The sequence below is a fragment of the Lactuca saligna genome, chromosome 2 (assembly GCF_052625555.1).
Source record: "Lactuca saligna cultivar CGN05327 chromosome 2, ASM5262555v1, whole genome shotgun sequence".
In the NCBI taxonomy this organism is placed as follows: domain Eukaryota; kingdom Viridiplantae; phylum Streptophyta; class Magnoliopsida; order Asterales; family Asteraceae; genus Lactuca; species Lactuca saligna.
In genome coordinates this window covers 23,367,660-23,388,152 of record NC_136418.1, presented here as the reverse complement: position 1 = coordinate 23,388,152, position 20,493 = coordinate 23,367,660, and the positions used below count along the sequence as shown (strand labels likewise).

General features: G+C 41.0%; 1 pseudogene; it reads right to left on the bottom strand.

Moving 5' to 3' along the window:
• Positions 1-19,497: 19,497 nt before the first annotated feature.
• On the bottom strand, positions 19,498-19,932 carry LOC145029593 (secreted RxLR effector protein 161 pseudogene; annotated as a pseudogene).
• Between the last annotated feature and the right edge of the window lie 561 nt (positions 19,933-20,493).

The following is a 20,493-nucleotide window of genomic DNA, read 5'->3' as shown; positions in this document are numbered from 1 at the left end:
GGTCAGTTAGCAGTTTTTGACTAAGTGTTGGTGGGAATGCAGCCGGAGGATTTCCGGAACACCAGCAGCAGTCAGACTATTCCCACGAAGATTAGCAGTTACTCCGAGGTGAGTTACCTTCCAGTAGCGGTGGGTCTAAGGCCACAATGCCGGACCACCAGTAGGAGATGTATGATAGATGATTGTCTTTGTGATATCATCTAGGTTTGCTACTACCTGATATGTTATATGCTAGCATGATATGTTGTATGTAGTAGAGTTCGGTCATTCGGTCTGAAGGGTAGTCGGATGCCCCAGATACGTCTGACAGTATGTGATGATATGTTTGCATGCTGGCTTGTTATGTTATATGCGATAGAGGTAGTAGGAGGGGACTAGTCCCCGAGTTCGGTCGTTAGGACCGAAGGGTAGTCAGCACCCCATAATGGCTTGACACGGGTTGGTCAGCACCCCAGAATGGCTTGACATGGGTAGTCGGCACCCCAGAATGGCCGCACGGGTAGTCGGCACCCCAGAATAGACTGGAAGTATGTTTGTTATGTATTGTATGGTATGTGGTATGATGGGGGAACTCACTAAGCTTTGTGCTTACAATTTACAGTTTTGGTTTCAAGTACCTCTTCATCGAAGGGGAAGGAGCTGGCTCGGTAGCGGCACATCATGCACACACATTGGTTTCCGCATTTACTAGATGTCCTTGGGATTTATACTCTGATGTTTCTATTGGTTGTATGACTTGTCTTTTGAACATGGTTGATGTTGTGATGTAGTTTGGTCAAACAATATTTTATCCATTAACATTTTCTAAAAGTAATGTTTTTTTTAAAAAACGAAATTTTTGGACCTGAAAATTTGGTCGTTACAAGTTGGTATCAGAGCCCTGGTTTGAGGGATTCGGACACACCTTCAGGGGTGCTCGAACTCAAATCGAGGGATTAAAAGATTTTGGAAAGAGAAAATGTTTCAAAGAGGGTTAAGTAAAGGGTTTTAAGAAAGAATAATGTGTGTGATGTGCACAACCGGCCAAGCTCAAGTAAGTATTCCCCAATGTACCCATACAAGTTTATTTATGTATATCAGTTTCTGTAGAACAACATGCTAGAATAAGACTGAGGATCTAGGAGTGATGCCTTATGTGCCTGCTTTATGTGCTTCTGTATATGAAAGAGCTGCATGCTAGAGCTGAGTAGACAGTAGTAGGGTAGCCTGTTTAGGTTATTCTTGATAGTACGAGTTTAGCATTGTATGCTAGTTCAGTTCTCTCTTCGAGGATAGAGTTGCTTGAGGTCATTTTCTTACGTCCAAATGCTGCTTGCTTTGTGCTATGTGGGCCTTGAAGTGATGGGAGTTAACTGTTAGGTGAATACGTTTAAGTCACATGTGATTAGGGTTGAATAATCTCAGAGTGTTGGATTTGACTCTATTGCGTAGCTCTTGTTTGAGTCTTAATCGTTGTAGAGATGAGTCCTTTACTCGAAGGATTATTCGAGCCTCAGCGCATGTGATTGTATTCAGGTAATAGTTAATTGGCATCACCAAGAGGCCTTCAGCAGCTGAGGGCTGGGCTGGGTGGAGTTAGAGGTTTCCTAGGGTAAGCCTAGGATAATGAGTAGCGGTGATCAGCAGTAGGGGAAGGGACCTGGTCGAGTCGAGGCAGTCTTTGGGGAAGGTACGGATAGATGTGGAAGGTAGTATGGGCCGGTACTAATGAAAGCAGAGGATCCGTACCCGAACCGAGGAAGGCTAAGATAAGATTAGGGAACTAGTAGTGGGTGGGATCCCTCCAAAGGTATCAGTATCGCTAACAGTTGTTATTTCTTTGTATTTCAGAATGGTGGTACTACGCCCGAGACCAGCAGTTGGCAGTTCAGGAGAGGGATCGGGTTCGGGATCAGGTTCCCGAGCCAGTAGATGAGAGGCTATGCGAGTTCATCGCGTCAGATATCACCAGAGGTATCTTTGAGTCGACCCCCATTATCTTCGGGTTGATCAAGGATAGGATCATCGAGATGATGGAGGATCGCCTCAGGGCGTTCAGGAGCGACATGGCATCTGGCCATTCGGGATCTCGCACGCTGTCCTTTAAGGACTTCAAGGGCAGCGGTGCGCCGGATTTCCACGGAGTGAAGGACCCCATTGTTGCCGGGTGGTGGATTGCAGACATCGAGTCTGCGCAGTTGACTAGCTTCTACCCTGAGGGATCGAAGGTGAGGTTTGCAGCAGGGTGTTTACGAGATCGAGCTCGAGATTGGTTGGAGTCAGTGGGTGATTCCTTGGGAGCCTCAGCTATTGAGGCTATGACCTGGTCAGACTTTGTGACCAGGTTCAGGGCGGAGTTTGCATCGGCGGTCGAGCTTCAGCAGCTGGCCAGGGAGTTTTTGGATATGAGGCAGATGACAGAGATTGTGGCGGAGATCACCGCCATGTTCCGGGAGAGGGCATTGCTGGTGCCCCAGTACGCAGGAGGACCCGCTACCATGATATGCTACGGGCTGATATCCGGGAGCACGTCAGTTTTTCAGCTTGCCCCACCCTGGAATCCATGATTGCCAGGGCGAGGGAGAGGGTGATAGATTTGGAGCACATCTGGAAACGGAAGTTAGTGGAGGGTCAGACAGGAGGGGCTTCGGGGGAAGAAGCCCAAGGGATCAGACGAGAGGCCGAAAGGCCAGTTAGTACCGAGCCGCTGCAGGAAATGCGGCAGACCGCACGAGGGGGCGTGCAGGATGGGATCATCAGGCTGCTACAAGTGCAGCAAGTCTGGGCACTTTAGCAGGGATTGCACTACTTCGGCAGCAGTTATTCAGACATCGGAGTTGCTGTGTTTCCACTGCAACCAGAGGGGCTACAAGAAGGCCAATTGCCCCCAGTTGACACGTTCAGCGCAGGTAAAGGCGCCAGCTCCAGCGACCCTGAAGATCACAGATGGCCGACAGGGCAAGGCAGAGGCCCCAGTGGTGAGGAGCCGAGCATTCCAACTGACCACCGAGGAGGCACGCGCAGCACCCGATGTGGTGACGGGTATGATTCTTTTCCCTCTCGTTTATTTATGTGATATTATGATATTGATATGTGCCTGGTATATGTATATGTGTTAGGATCGTTCCATGTGAACGATATCCCAGTCCAGGTGTTCTTCGACTCGGGTGCATCCCGATTGTTTGTTTCCCTTGCGCTTAGCAAGAAGTTCCCCGAGTCTTCGAGCAAGTTGGATTTCCCTTTGGAAGTAGAGATTGCTGATGATTGATCGGTGCGAGCATCGATGGTATTTCGGGATTGCCTGTTGTGTTTGTTCGAGGAGCGCTACCTGGTGGACTTGGTTCCCATTCCATTGCATGGGAACAAGGTGATTATAGGCATGGACTGGTTGAGCCCTAATGGGGCGGTGATAGATTGCACGAAGCAGCTAGTGCGAGTTAGGACCCCAAGTGGGGGAGAGTTAGTGATCCATGGCGAGAGGCCACAACGTGGACCCGCTGTATGTTCAGCAACGAGGGCTAGACGTTACCTTCAGCAGGGATGCGCAGGATATGTCGTGTATATGATGGATACCCGGGAGGCGGGTAATGCGACCGTGAGCGAGGTTCCAGTGGTGCGAGATTTCGCAGATGTTTTCCCAGAGGAGCTTCCTGGGATACCTCCGGAGCGACAGGTGGAGTTCATGATTGACCTCGTTCCTGGTGCGGCACCGATAGCCAAGGCACCATATCGGCTGGCTCGTCCCGAGATGCAGGAGTTGTCTACGCAGCTGCAGGAGCTGCTAGACAAGGGATTCATTAGACCGAGCAGTTCACCCTGAGAGCCCCGATTCTGTTTGTGAAGAAGAAGGATGGGTCGCACCGGATGTGTATAGATTATCGGGAGTTGAATAAGGTAACGGTGAAGAACCGTTACCCACTCCCGAGGATTGATGATCTCTTTGATCAACTCCAGGGAGCATCTTGGTTCTCCAAGATTGATTTGCGTTCGGGTTATCATCAGATGAGGGTCAGGGAAGAGGATACGCAGAAGACCGCGTTTCGGACACGCTATGGCCACTATGAGTTCGTGGTGATACCGTTTGGGGTCACCAATGCTCCTGCTGCGTTCATGGACCTCATGAACCGCGTATGTAGACCGATGTTGGATCGGTCTGTGATAGTCTTTATCGATGACATCTTGGTTTATTCCAAGACGTAGGTGGAGCATGAGGAGCATCTGAGAAAGGTTTTGGAGACCCTGAGGAGGGAGAGCTTGTATGCCAAGTTCTCCAAGTGTGAGTTTTGGTTGCGCGAGGTGCAATTTCTAGGACACCTTGTCAACCAGAACGGGATTCTGGTCGATCCGGCCAAGGTCGAGGCAGTGATGAGATGGGAGGTTCCGAAGTCTCCATCTGAGATTCGGAGTTTCCTAGGATTGGTAGGCTATTATCGGAGGTTCATTCAGGATTTCTCCAAGATAGCTGTACCCCTGACTCGGTTGACGAAGAAAGCTGTGGTCTTTCGATGGGGACCCGAGCAGCAGGCAACATTTGAGACACTGAGACAGAGATTGTGCGAGGCACCGATCTTAGCCCTGCCAGAGGGCGTAGAGGATTTTGTGGTTTATTGTGACGCGTCTATTTCAGGGTTGGGCTCGGTATTGATGCAGAGGGGGCATGTCATTGCCTACGCTTCAAGGAAGCTTAAGCCTCACGAGGCGAACTACCTGACGCATGATTTGGAGTTGGGGGCGGTGGTTTTCGCCCTCAAGATTTGGCGGCATTACGTCTACGGGGTTTGGTGTACCATTTACACGGACCACAAGAGTTTGAGGTACCTCATGGACCAGCCGAATCTAAACATGAGGCAGCATCGGTGGTTGGACGTGGTGAAGGATTATGATTGTGAGATCCTTTACCACCCGGGAAAGGCCAATGTGGTGGCCGATGCGCTTAGCCGCAAGGCGACGCCGATCAGGGATATTTGCATGAGGATGGCTGTGATGACTCCCCTGTTGGAGCAGATTTGGGAGGCTCAATAGGAGGCTATCAAGGAGGAACATCGGAAGAGCGAACGTGTGGTGGGTCAGGTTTCCTCCTTCGATTATGATAGTCGAGGACTATTGACACTACACCGCAGGGTGTGGGTGCCGTATCACGGAGGCATGCGTCAGATCTTGATGGAGGAGGCGCACAAGTCCCAATTCTCTATTCATCCCAGGGCGACGAAGATGTATAGGGATCTTCGTCTAGATTATTGGTGGCCCTTCATGAAACGGGATGTGGCATGGTACGTCGAGCGGTGCTTGACCTGCAGGAAGGTCAAGGCCGAACATCAGAGACCGCATGGAAAGATGCAGCCGTTGGACATTCTGTTGTGGAAATGGGAAGACATCACGATGGATTTTATCACAAAGCTTCCCAGGACTACGCGCGGAGTAGATTCGATTTGGGTCATCGTGGATCGATTGACCAAGAGCACCCATTTTATTCCGATCCAGGAGAGCAATTCGGCCGAGAAGTTGGCCGATATCTACATCAGGGAGATAGTAGCGCGACACGGGGTGCCGGTGTCAGTAATATCAGACCGGGATGTGCGATTCACTTCTAGATTTTGGAAGAAGTTTCATGACGAGTTGGGCACTCGTTTGCATTTTAGCACCGCCTTTCACCCGCAGACGGATAGTCAGAGCGAGCGGACCATCCAGACTTTGGAGGATATGTTGCGGGCATGTGTGTTAGATTTCGGTGGTAGTTGGGATACCTACCTTCCCTTGGCCTAGTTCTCATACAACAACAGCTACCACGCGAGTATCGACCGTCCCCCATTCGAGATGTTGTACGGACGGAGGTGCAGGACCCCGATATGCTGGGGTGAAGTTGGCCAGAGGGTCATGGGGAGCACCGAGGTGGTGCTCGAGACGACCGAGAGGATCCAGCAGGTTTGGAGCAGGCTTCAGACTGCTCAGAGTCGGCAGAAAAGTTACACCGACAAGCGTCGATCCGACTTGGAGTTCCAAGTCGGGGATATGGTTCTCCTGAAGGTGTCGCCTTGAAAGGCGTCATTCGATTCAGGAAGCGGGGCAAATTGGGTCTGAGATTTATCGGACCATTCAGGGTTGTAGCCCGGGTGGGCAAGGTGGCGTATAGGTTGGATCTGCCGGACGAGCTCAGCCAGATCCACAACACTTTCCATGTCTCTCAGCTGCGGAAGTGCTTAGTGGATGATTCAGCAGTAGTGCCGTTGGAGGATATTCAGGTTGACGACGGCCTGAATTACATTGAGCGCCCAATTGCAATCCTCGATAGGAAGTCGAAGGATTTGAGAAACAAAAGGGTGGAGTTAGTGAAGGTGCAATGGCAACACCACAAGGGTTCGGAGTGGACTTGGGAGCCGGTGGATGAGATGATGGAGCATTACCCCGAGCTGTTGCAGGACTTAGCAACAGACTTCGAGGACGAAGTCTAAAATAAGTAGGGGAGATTTGTAGCACCTGGTTCCTAGTATGTAAATCTTAATTGAGTATTTTCCTTTTTAAGCCTTGGACTCGGCGAGTCATAGGTCCAACTCGCCGAGTAGGGACGAGACCCCGGGACGCGTTTAAGTTGGTGACTCGGCGAGTCCATATCTTGGACTCGGCGAGTCACTGCTGTTGAATGAAACCCTAAGTTTCTGGGGTTTGCACCCTATTTAATCCCCCTTTCCGCCCCAGGCCAGCCCCCATTCACCCTCTAGAGCTCCTAACCCTCGTTTATGCTTGTTCTTTGAAGAGTTGAAGCTTTTGTTGTGTGTTCTTGAAGGTTTTGAAGAAGAAGGGAAGTAGATCCAGAAGAAGGGAAGCCATCCAAGCACCATTGTGTTCTCTCAGCAGTTTCTTTGAGGTATATCCCATTTTCCCCATGTTTCTATGCTTAAGGCTTCATTTAAGACATTCTTGGCTCATTTCCAAGCTTGTATGTGCATGATAATTCGAAATAATTTGATTGGTCTCTATATCCAAGCATAGTTGAGCTCCAGGAGCTCAGATCCACTACCTTTATGAGCCCATATTGCATATAAACCTTGGATCTACTCTTTTGGTGCATATTCAACCCTAAAAATACCATACATGGATATTTACACGTAAAGTTGGAGACTTTACGTGTTATTCATGCTCTAGGAGCCCAGATCTACGAATGACATGGATTGGATTCGAGCAAAATCGCATTTTTAGCTCTTGCATGGAGCGGACTCGACGAGTCGCTCATCTGACTCGGCGAGTCCAGTTGCGAGTCTTCGGGTTTGTCCCCTTTTTGTTATGTCGAGTCACGTGGTGAGTCCAGGAGGGACTCGGTGAGTTGGGAGCTAAAACTCACCCATAGTGGAACTCAGCGAGTCGATGCGCAGACTCGACGAGTTCAAGGCAATCTCCTTAGATCAAGATCAGACTCGACGAGTTGTTCATACAACTTGGCGAGTCACAGTATAACTTGTTCATCGGATGAAGATGAACTCGGCGAGTTGTTCATAGAACTCGGCGAGTAGGATGAAGGACTTGAACATCAGTTTGGAAGGAGAACTCGTCGAGTCGACGCCTAACTCGATGAGTAGAAACATAATTCAGGACAGTCGTTTGGACATGGACTCGGCAAGTTGGCGAGCCAACTCGGCGAGTCGGGTCAACTGGAAGTTGACTCTGACTTTGACTTAGGGCATGATCAGGGGTAAAATGGTCATTTTACCCAAGGGTCAATTAGAAGTTTTTGACTAAGTGTTGGTGGGAATGCAGCCGGAGGATTTTCGGAACACCAACAGCAGTCAGACTATTCCCACGAAGATCAGCAGCTACTCCGAGGTGAGTTACCTTCCAATAGTGGTGGGTCTAAGGCCACAATGCCGGCCCACCAGTAGGAGATGTATGATAGATGATTGTATTTGTGATATCATCTAGTTTTGCTACTACCTGATATGTTATATGATAGCATGATATGTTGTATGTAGTAGAGTTCGGTCATTAGGACTGAAGGGTAGTCGGACGCCCCAGATACGTCTGACAGTATGTGATGATATGTTTGCATGCTGGCTTGTTATGTTATATGCGATAGAGGTAGTAGGAGGGGACTAGTCCTCGAGTTCGGTCGTTAGGACCGAAGGGTAGTCAGCACCCCATAATGGCTTGACACGGGTTGGTCAGCACCCCAGAATGGCTTGACATGGGTAGTCGGCACCCCAGAATGGCCGCACGGGTAGTCGGCACCCCAGAATGGCCGTACCGGGTAGTCAGGCACCCCAGAATAGCCTGGCAGTATGTGTGTTATGTGTTGTATGGTATGTGGTATGATGGGAGAACTCACTAAGCTTTGTGCTTACAGTTTACAGTTTTGGTTTCAGGTACCTCTTCATCGAAGGGGAAGGAGCTGGCTTGGTAGCGGCACATCATGCACACACATTGGTTTCCGCATTTACTAGATGTCCTTGGGATTTATACTCTGATGTTTCTATTGGTTGTATGACTTGTCTTTTGAACATGGTTTATGTTGTGATGTACTTTGGTCAAACAATATTTTATCCATTAACATTTTCTAAAAGTAATGTTTTTTAAAAACGAACTTTTTGGACGTGAAAATTTGATCGTTACAGGGCTACTAAGATGTATTTGGACCTGAAGAAAGAGTATTGGTGGCCCTGTATGAAGAAGGATGTTGCATGGTTCGTTGAGAGATGCTTGACCTGTCACAGGGTTAAGGCCGAGCACCAGCGTCCACATGGTAAGCTGTAGAGGTTAGAGATTCCCGAGTGGAAATGGGAACAGATTACCGTGGATTTCATCACTAAATTTCCAAGGACTGCGAGGGGTGCCGATGCAATTTGGGTGATTGTGGATAAGTTGACGAAGAGCTCTTACTTCCTTTCTATTAGTGAGAGCTCTTCTGCAGACAGGCTGGCAGAGTTGTACGTGAGAGAGGTGGTATCGCGGCATGGAGTACCAGTCTCAATTGTTTCAGATTGAGATGTGCGTTTCACTTCCAGGTTCTGGAAGAAGTTTCATGAGCAATTGGGTACGAGGCTGCATTTTAGTACCGCATAACACCCACAGACTGATGGGCAGAGCGAGCGGACAATTCAGACACTCGAGGACATGCTTCGGGCATGTGTATTGGACTTCGAAGGAAGTTGGGACACGTACTTACCATTGGCTAAGTTTTCCTATAACAACAGCCATCATTCGGGCATCGATATGCCACCCTTTGAGCTGTTGTATGGAAGGAGGTATTGGACCCCCATTTGCTGGGGAGAGGTAGGGCAACATATGATGGGTAGTACCGAGATTGTGCTTCAGATGACCAAGCATATTCAGCAGGTCAGATAGAGGTTACTGACGGCCCAGAGCCATCAGAAGAGTTATGCCGATAGACGATAGTTAGAGCTCGAGTTCTAGGTCGGTGACTTCGTGCTCCTGAAGGTATCTCATTGGAAAGGAGTGATCCAATTTAGGAAGAGAGGTAAGTTGGGGCCTCGGTATATTGGACCTTTTTTGGGTGACTGCCAGGGTGGGAAGGGTAGCGTACCACTTGGAGCTACCTGCAGAGTTGGGCCAGATTCATGACACCATCCACATATCGCAGCTGAGGAAGTGTATTGTCGATGAGTCAGCTGTGGTACCATTAGAGGATATTCAGGTGAATACGAGCCTGAACTATGTTGAGAGATTGGTTGCGATTAGGGATCGGAAGATTAAGGTTCTGAGGAACAAGGAATTGCCTCTGGTGCAGGGTCAGTGGTAGCATCGGAAAGAGTCCGAGCTGACTTGGGAGCCGGAGCTTGAGATGCGTGAACAGTACCCAAAGCTATTTGCAGAGTAAGACTTCGAGGATGAAGTCTGATTCTAGTGGGGGAGAATTGTAACATCCAGATTTTCAGGTACATTATTTAATTATTATTTTTGGAGATTTTGAGAGAGACTCGACGAGTTGATGCTTAGACTCGCGGAGTAGAGTCGCGAATTTTCATCCGGGTTAATGACCGAACTCGGAGAGTCGACTAGTGGACTCGGCGAGTCCGCACTGTTTAATGAAACCCTAATTTCTGGGGTTTGAGACCTATTTAAAGGCCCTTATGGCCTTCATTTGCGGATACCAGTTGAAAGAGAGAGACCCCAAAGTGTGTGAGTGTTTTGAGAGAGAAAGGAATCCATTTTTGATCCTTGTGTGGGTGATTTTGCAAGAAGAAGGTGACCAAGGCAAGAGGAAGCTGAAGAGGGAGATAATTTGTGGATTTCAGAGCTTAAGGACTCCATCTTGAGGTACATATTCGATCCTTCTTCAGTTAGGGGTGTTAATCCTTGAAAGTTAGGGTTTCTAGCCCATTTAGAGCATGATTGTTAGTGCATTTAGTCCCTTCATGTGTTAAGGTTTCGAAAGTGGATCCAAAGAGGTCCAGAGACCTTAAATCCTTGATCTTTATTTAGTGTTTTGGAGAGATATGAGTTTTGGATGGCATATTGAGGCCATTTCTTCAAATAGAGCCATGGGATCCTTGCATGGGCATCAAGATCCAAACTTTACATGTTTTTATTGCTTTAGGAGGCCAGATATATGAGTTAGAGGAACGAATCTGACTTCAGGAGCTCATTTGAGCTCGAGCATGGCATGAACTCGTCGAGTCCCAAGAACAGACTCGGCAAGTAGGGTTAGGGTTTCCCGTAAGTCACTCAGTGAGTAAGTGGTCAAGCTGGGGGAATGACTTGGTGAGTCAGAAGGGGGTAGAGGGTTACAGGTGAAACTCTCCGAGTTCATATTTGAACTCGACGAGTTGAGTAAAGGTGGCCCCACGATTCATGCCAGGTGTAACCCGTCAAGTAGGGGGAAGGCTCGACGTGTCATGAGAGGCTAGAGAGTTAGTGGACACGTGTAGACTCGCCGAGTTGCCCAAGTGCACTCGATGAGTCAGGTCAAAGTTTGACCGTTGACTTTGTTGACTTTTAGGGATTGGTCAACAATGGGGTCTTTGAGTCAAGAGAGGGGTAAAATGGTCTTTTACCCATCTGAGGATGCTAAGAGATGGTTGGGTCTAGCCTCAAGAGTTATATTTATGAGCGTATCTTACTTTATGTGATTAGGCGGAGGCTAGACTATACTGCTACCGAGCCAGGGATTTACCGAGACATCTGAGGTGAGTCTTCTCACTATACTTTACCTTGAGTGGTAATTAGAGTTATATGATAGAGTTATTGTATGCTATTTATGTGATGTATTGCACTGGATTATTTCTATGTGATTTATGCCATATGTATATCAGAGTATATCAGAGTTAGAACCAGAAGGTTCACAGAGCTAGGACTAGAGGGTCCACAGAGCTAGGGCCCAAGGGCCCACAGAGTTATAGCCTCGAGTGGCTAGTTTGTGATATGTGTGGTATTTTGGGGAACTCACTAAGGTTTATGCTTACAGTGTTATGTGTTATGTGTTTCAGGTACCAGTGATGATCGCGGGAAGGCGCCGACATGATCTGTACACACACCCGCGGAGTTTATTATGATTTGATCTTAGGAAATGTTTTGTGAACAATGATATGATACAATGAGATTTTATTAATGAATGTGTTTGGAATTGTGTTTTAAAATGTGAAAAACTGTCTTAAATTTTACAGTGTTAGATGTTATAACTATGAAATTCACACATGCAATCATACTTGATTTTCACATCATTTTTAGACAATTCACAGAAAATATCAGATTTTCTGGGTTTTTATGAAGGATACAAAGACTTTTATTCAACCATACTTATGAACTCACCAACATTATATATGTTGACCTTTTTCAAAATAAGTTGTATTCTCAGGTAATCGTTAAGCTCGAAGATTTGCAAGTGTGTATGGTTTTGTTTTATGTAAGATCACTTATCGTACTTTTAACAGTTATAACTTATGTATTCTTAACAATGTACTTGATGTAAACAATGCTGGTTGTATTATGTAATGTTGGTGATGAATGTGTTATGTTAATGTATACTCATTGTGATAATTATTCAATTGTTAGTCACACGAGCCCCCGAACGTTTCCGCCGATTGGTTTGGGGGTGTGACAACGTGATTTAAATTGTATATGTATTTTTATACTTATAAATATATAAATTGGGTAACAAGGGGTGATGATAGAAAAGTGATGATAATTAGGTGATGAAAGATAGGTGATGATAGAAATGTGATGACAACTAGGTGATGATAGATAGGTGATGATAAATAGGTGATGTGAGATGAGAGGAGATACCATAACCTTGACTGACGATGTGGTGATGTAGTCATCTACCAGTGTATAGATGACGACCACTGACTATTCTAAACAGTCATGTGGAAACACTAGCAGGGTCATAACCTGTAGGTGATGAATTACGAGTTCAGGCGATGCTGTAACTACGTATTCATGTGATGATACTCTAACCCTTACTATGAATTATGAGTTCAGGCGATGTTGTATCTACGTATTCATGCGATGATAATCTAACCCTTACTATGAATTATGAGTTCAAGCAATGTTATAACTACATATTCATGCAATGATACCCTAACCCTTACTGCCCGAATTAGCACTGTCTATGCGATGTAGACGATGATCCTTAGGAAAAGTCCTTAGGAACAAACATATAAGGAAATGCGATGTAAGGAAATGAGAGGTACATATAATATAGGATATGACCCTTAGGATAAATCTTTAGGGAAGATTAATGTGGATGGGTAATTGGGTTAATTGTTTGATCATTAAACATAATAATTATATTATTATGCGTTGAAAACCCTATGTACTCACCAGGTTTCCCAACCTGACCCACTCAATTTATTTGTATCACAGGTGTTGATACGAATCTACATTACACTGAGAGATTAACGGAGATGTAGATCATTAGTGTAAATAAGGTCTGTTTATGCTTATGTTTCTGTATTGACGATGACATCCTAAAGTTTTAATATGAACAAACTACATTTCTTCGGAAATGCTGTGATAATATATTTATCATGTTTTTCTGGAAACAAATTCCACAATATTATTCGTTAAAATGAATATTCTGATTTTCAAATAAGCATAAATAAAATTTTTAAAATGACCGTGAATTTAGGGATGTCACAGAAATTATTTTTAAGAAGCGAACCGTTGCCTGAGTTCGGAATCACCACCTTAACAAGTGAGTACATAGTCACTTTCATGAACATGAATTTAATATAAATATTGATTGAAGTATTAAATGTATGTTTATGTGTGAAATATTTGATTTTGCCTTAAATACGTGTTAAAGAGCATACCTGATAATATATGATGATTTAAGATAAAGAATAAACCTAAATTAATTATGAGGAATATTGAGTAGTATCTTCTTTTGAGTACGAGTGAGATATACACGAAGAATAGAACTTTAAATTAAGTGATTGATCCAAGAGCATGGATTAGACATAGTCATTCGTCCCTAGTCCGAGAGTATGGATTGTGCACAGTCATTTGTCATTAATCCGGGAGCATGGATTAAGACATAGTCAGTTGTCCTTAATCCAAGAGTATGAATTGGACATAGTTATTTGTCATTAATCCGGAAGTATAAATTTAGATATAGACAATTGTCCCTATTCCGAGAGTATGGAATGGACACAATTATTGATCTGAGAGCATGGATTAGATCCGGGAGTATGGATTAAGTAAAGAGATAAATTTTAAGGTCCGAGAGTATTTATAATGTCGTTGTGAGGATTGACGGGGTGGGGGTAAGAGTTGCTTATATATGGTGAAATTGTATACTCTGTGAGTTCATATATATATATATATATATATATATATATATATATATATATATATATAATATGGTGAAATTGTATACTTTGTGAGTTCTAATATATATATATATATATATATATATATATATATATATATATATATATATATATATATATATATATATGATAGAACATTGTCAGGTTTCCCAACCTAACTCACTCAGTTTATTTCTATCACAGGTGTCGACATAAAACTACACTACACCGAGAGATTAAATAAATGTAGATCACTAGTTTAAATGAATGGAAGTTCTGTTTATGCTTATGTTTCTGTATTGACGATGACATTCCAAAGTTTTAAAATGAATAAAATACATTTTTTCGAAAATGCTTTGATAACATATTTATCATGTTTTTCTGGAAACAAATTCTGCAACACTTTTCTTTAAAATGTTACTCCGACTTGAAAATAAAGCATAAACAAATCGGTTTTTTCTGAACGTGAAAATAGAAATGTCACAGGAGGTGAGCTTGGTTAGCGAGCCACTCCGTCCAACCTAAGAGAAAAAGAATAGATAAACTAGTTTAATGTGTGTGTTTTTTTTTCTCTAACCAATTCGACTAAAATTGGATAAGCATGTTAATATGTTTTGTTTTGGTGATGAAAGGTGGATCATCTTTTTTCCCCTTAATATATTCAAACATTCTTAATATACTAAGCAAAAAAAGAAAAAAAAACAACTAATATCTGTTTGAATTAAGTCGGTATCTATTAAGTAAAAAAAAGACACAACTATTAAACTTATTGTTAGTCACCTTCTTATTTATGGATTTTTGGTCGAAAGATACAACTATTCAACTTATTGTTAGTCACCTTCTCATTTATGGATTTTTGGTATTTTTTGCTTCGCTTGTGGTTAGGAATAACGTTTGTCTACAATTTCACTCGTATTTGCCTCGTCTCGCCTCTTATATTAGAGATTAAGTTTGAAAATGTTTATTTGATATGTTTTTTTAATTAAGTTTACTTTAAACTATTTGATGTAACAATTCAGAGCTTCTGATTTAGTTATATAGACTCTCATGTCTTTTACTGGATCAAATATGAAATTACGTCTATAATTATTAAACATGTTTTTAATATTTATTTATTATTTTTTAGCTTTTTAAAATGTCAATAAATTTAAAAAATATTTGGTAGATGGACAAGTACTTTTAAAAATAGATTTTTAAAACCCTTAAAATTAGTTCATAAAAATGACATATTCCTAACTTTTTAAAACAATTTATAGTTTATTAAATAAAAGATAATAAGATCAGAGGGAGCGAGTACGGTAACAACCACGGTTTGACCACCTCAACATGCAGTACACCGCCCCTTGTGTGCGTTTTGAATTGCACTCTTACTTCTACGGTTTTCTGCTACTGCACACTTCTCTTTTTATATATATATATATATATATATATATATATATATATATATATATATATATATATATATATATATATATATATATATATATATATATATATATATATATATATATATATTGTTTCTTTACCTTTTCTTAATAGGTTGGATTTTGTGTGAAACTGGGACTTATGTTGGATTTCCCTGGATTAAGAATGGAAGAAACTGTTGAAGAACGGTTGTTGGCTGATCATTGTTGTTGGAGAATCACCTTCATAAATACCAAATTAGAGGTATATGTTTACTTTTTTCTTTGATTTTTCAATTATTTAGTTTATGTTTATTTGCTCAACATGTTTGTAATTTATGTGCACATCAACTATTTGATAAGATGCCTTAATGGCATCTTCTTATGAATTTGTTATAAATAGTTATAAGTGTTGTGATGTCCTAAAAAGCTTACAGAGGACTGGAGCGTGTTGAATATAAGTTATTGATTTGGTAACAATCCAAAATAATTCTAACCATACTGAACAAAATTCATGTCTTTTGTGAGTGTGTGTACGTACGTGTGGTAACAATGAAACATTAAAACTTACATGCATGTAAATACACAATTGTATTTCTTGATAACCAGATCTTTAAGCATCATAATTGCATTAATGGGGTAACTTCAAAATTGGGGCTAGCTGTAAGGAGCAAGGGAAAAGAAGTAAAGAATATGTTCAGCACTTTTAAACGAGAGTATATATCAGAATGATGTTGCTTACACCATTGCAACTGCTATCATCATCATCATCATCGGGTCAATTGAATTGCTTGGTATTGTATTAAGATATTTATAACATGACAATTCTTTATCAATCTTAATGTCATTAAATAATATTTAAATATTACCAACCTTGGAACGAACGAAACAACAAAATAAATATTTTTTTATAAACATATTTCATTTTTTGTTTGTATCAAGACATATTACTTTAAAACTATTATCCAATTACGATAGTGAAATTGGTTTATATTTAGATGGTCCTGCTATAATCTGCAACAATTTTCAAAATACGATGTCATAATTGGAATAGATCAACATAATATGTTTGTTAACTAATCATTGAGTGTAACTGTAATTCTTACATTTAACCATTTACTTTTTTTTTTTTATAATACATTATAGCTTGATTTGTTGATTTATTGACCTAATATGTCACATCATTTAGTTGTCATTTTACTTGTTTTCAATGTAATTTTTTAGGAAGATGAAATTACAGATCCACTTCACGCTGTATAGACGATTCATTTATATTACATACATTGATCATATCAAATATTATATATCAAATGAATTATTTGACACATAATAATTCAGCATCACCGGAGAAGAATGATATATTCCAACTTTTGAGGTTTATTACATATGCTTTATATGTGAGTTTTATTTAAATGAATTACTGTTCTACCCTTGTTTGTGCTCAACATGAGTTTGCTTTATAGTCACTTGCTTAAATTGTACAAGTCTTGATTGACATCTATTTCTCACAGTCTATGTTTATAAAGCAGATTCAAGCATAGGGGCATAAAGAAACTAACCAAATCCACTTGTAATCCTTGCAAAAGATGTTGATGGCAAATGCAAATGGTGGTAATTGGTAAGAGGAAGTATATCAAAATATTTTCTGTTTGAAATCACATATAATAGGAATTACACCAAAACTCATAATTAGAAATAGTGGCATCAAATCATGGAAGAAGTTGACCAAATGACCCTTCATGAGCCGGTTCTTGGACTTTGCCTTCATATGCAGGCAGGGAATTTCGTGGTACAATGTGAGGCATAAGAAAAAGATTCAATCAAAAATTATATTATAAATCGTGTTTTTCCTAGAATCACTAAAACTTAGCTTACTTATCAATTCTTTAGGGTCGTGATTATCACGGCCCCAATAAGTTTCCTAGTATATATATATATACCGGGTTATTTCTCATCGGTGGGCTGGTTTAAAGCTTCTCTTTGGCTACAAAACCCACATATGAAACAAATCCAAGGGAGTATTTATTTTGCCGTTTGTTTTTTCTTAATTTGTTTTTGTTTTTTGGGTTAATTTGTATTATTCTTAGCATATAGAACAAAATACGACAAAAAAATTGGGTTTTTATTTTGTTCTAGTAAGTAACGAAACAAATCCATTGTAGGATTTTTTTTTTCTTAGTTTTTTAGTACTTTTTTTAATGTGATGTTATGTGTTTTTTTCAAGCAATGCAATGTAATGAGTTTTATTTTTAATTAATAAATATTATGTTTTTAATTAAAACTAAAGTTTATATTAAAAAAACAAATGTTGCATCATTCCTCAGGTGTGGTAAGATACCACACTTTTGTGGTAAAATGTGATGTAACGTCTACATGAAAGTGTGGTAAAATGAGAGAGTAGTGGTAAAATGAGAGAGTGACACCATTCCCTTCAACCTTATATCTCCAAACCTAGTCAGCTTTCTCATTCACACCCCTTTTTAATGATTTCCCAGCAATACTAAGTACTTCTAAATATGTAAACATATCATTTTTTATCATTTTACAAGGATATGCTACCCAAACATTAAAAAAAAAAACTTATTAACTTATAACTTTTTGCAAGAAACAGAAGTTAATCCGAACATCTTTTTAGATTATTTTTTTAACACCATATAAACTAATAAATATTTTTATCCAAAATGATTATGAAGTTAAATAGCAATCCCGAACATCCTTTAATAAAATATTTTCCTCAATTTTTACATGAACAAAATAAGTGAAAAGTCATTTTCATTATTCGCATTTATTTATAAATTTATATTGCTTACCGAAAGTTTAAAAAGGGTAAGTGCTCATCTTTCCCAACTCCCGCATGTAGGATCGAAACACGTATAAAAACATGTCAATTATTTTTAAGCTATTGAATAAAGCTATCTAATAAATTTTAAAAAAAATATCGAGTCTCAGTCAACACATAATTATTAGCGATTATCTTGTCAATATTTTATAAACTTGAACTAAAATTCTGTAAAACCTCACCAAATCGAGCTAAATTCTATTTCTAACAAGAAACAATCAATAGAAGACAAAAACCCACATATTATGAATAAGGTGAGTACATAAATAGAGGGAGAAGACAAATACAGTTAGGATGACGAGTATGGATATATTCCTGAACTCCATCTTTTCAAGTCGGCGTGATTTTAAGGTTTACTTACCACGTGTGCGCCATGCATAGAATCAAAAAGTTGCCCGCAAACAACGCTTTCGTCGCATCACATTACGTTTTTCAAACCAAAAGATAATCAAGGACAAAATAGGTCGAGGTTGTTTCACTAAATCTGAAATTTTATCTCTAATTTTAAAAAATCTTACGAATAGTTTTTGTAGTTTTAAAATTTTTAATGTTTAGTTCTTCTTGCTCACTCCGTTACCGTATAACCGTTAACTCATTTTTCAATATTATATTGCTGGGGTAATTTTGTTATTTCACTTGTAACATTCACTATTTAAAAGAAAGATTGCATACCCGATTTTTGGGCAAACCCTTTATCTGCGATCCTCTTCTCTCTTCTCCCTTCCACTATTCGTCGATCGTTGCACCCTTTACAATATTCAATCGCTTCACATTCATAGATGGTGACTTGTAGATGTGAGAATGAAGAAATGAAGATCACTTCATGGACGGATTGTAACACTAGAATGCAATTTTGGAATAGTACAAGACGTGGGTTCCTTCGATGGTCTGACCCTCCTATGTGTGCTAGGGCATTCGTGGTGATTCCAGACTTGATAAGATCAATGAATCAATTGGAAGAGAGAGTTGTTATTGCAAGTGTATAACTGTGGAACTGATAAAAAACAGAGAAGAATTGATAGGAACCAATTGTTTTGTATTATTCGTTTTTCTAAAGGTATCTTACAATGAGGAAGAGAAACCATAATTTATACTAAATTACAATGATCTACATATGGAAGAAATACTATTGCTGGCTGTCAATTCTTGGTGAATGGAAAGCAGATATACGTTCTCCTAATTGCAAGGGATATGATGTGATTAGTCACCAATCTGGCTGATCTCATTGAGCCTTCCTTTTAACACTCCCCCTCAAGTTGAATAATGGGATTTCCAAAATTCAACTTGCCCAGACATTCGTTTAGATTTTTTCATTAACAACTTTTGTCAAGATATCAGCAAGTTGGTCATCTGATCGAACAAACGGGATTGTGATGATCTTTTCTTCCAACTTCTCCTTGATGAAGTGTCGATCTACTTCTATGTGTTTCGTTCGATCATGCTGAATTGGATTTTTTGAAATTTGGATGGCTGCCTTGTTGTCACTCATAATTTTGCTAGTTTCTTGTGGAGGATACCTTATTTATGTTAGACGCTTCCGTACCCTTAAAAATTCGGTTAATCCCCTTGCAATTCCTCGAAATTCTGCTTCTGCACTTGAAAGAGCCACCACCTTTTGTTTCTTACTTCTCCATGTAACGAGATTCCCACCAACTAGGGTAAAGTACCCTGAGGAAGATTTTCGGTCACCTTTATCGCAAACCCCATCTGCATCGGTATATAGTAGTGTTTTAAGATGACCATTTGACTGAAACAAGACTCCATGCCCGACTGTTCCCTTGAGATATCTTATAATTCTTAAGACTGCTTCCATGTGAGCCTTCTGGGGTTGATGCATAAACTGACTTACAACTCCTACAGCATACGCTATGTCTGGCCAAGTGTGTGAGAGGTGTATCAGTTTTCCTACCATTCTTTGGTATCTTTCTTTCTCAGCCGGATCTGCTTTCTCCTCCATATAGAGCTTCTATTTCACAATCATCGAAGTGTCAGTTGGTTTACAATCAATCATTCCAGTTTCTGCAAGTAAGTCCAAGACATACTTATTTTGACAAATGAAGATCCCCTGTTTTGATCTCAGGACTTCAATCCCAAGGAAGTATTTAAGTTCCCCAAGATCTTTCATTTCAAATTCTTTGAACAATCTCATCATGAGTTTGGTTATTTCTTCTTTGTCATCTCCTATGATAATCATATCATCCACATAGATTATTAAACATGTTATGAGTTTGCCTCACCGTTTAAGAAACAACGTATGGCCTGAGTTACTTTGCTTAAATCCATACTTTTTCATGGCTAAGGTGAACTTCCCGAACCATGCTCTCGGGGACTGTTTTAATCCATAAATGGATTTCTTTAGAAGACACACCTCTTTCTCTCTAAACCTGTCTGTAAATCCATGTGGCGCTTCCATATAAACTTCCTCTTTTAGCTCTCCGTGTAGGAAAGCATTCTTCACATCAAACTGGTGTAGGGGCCATCCTTTATTTGCTGCTATAGAAAAAAGAACCCTAATTGT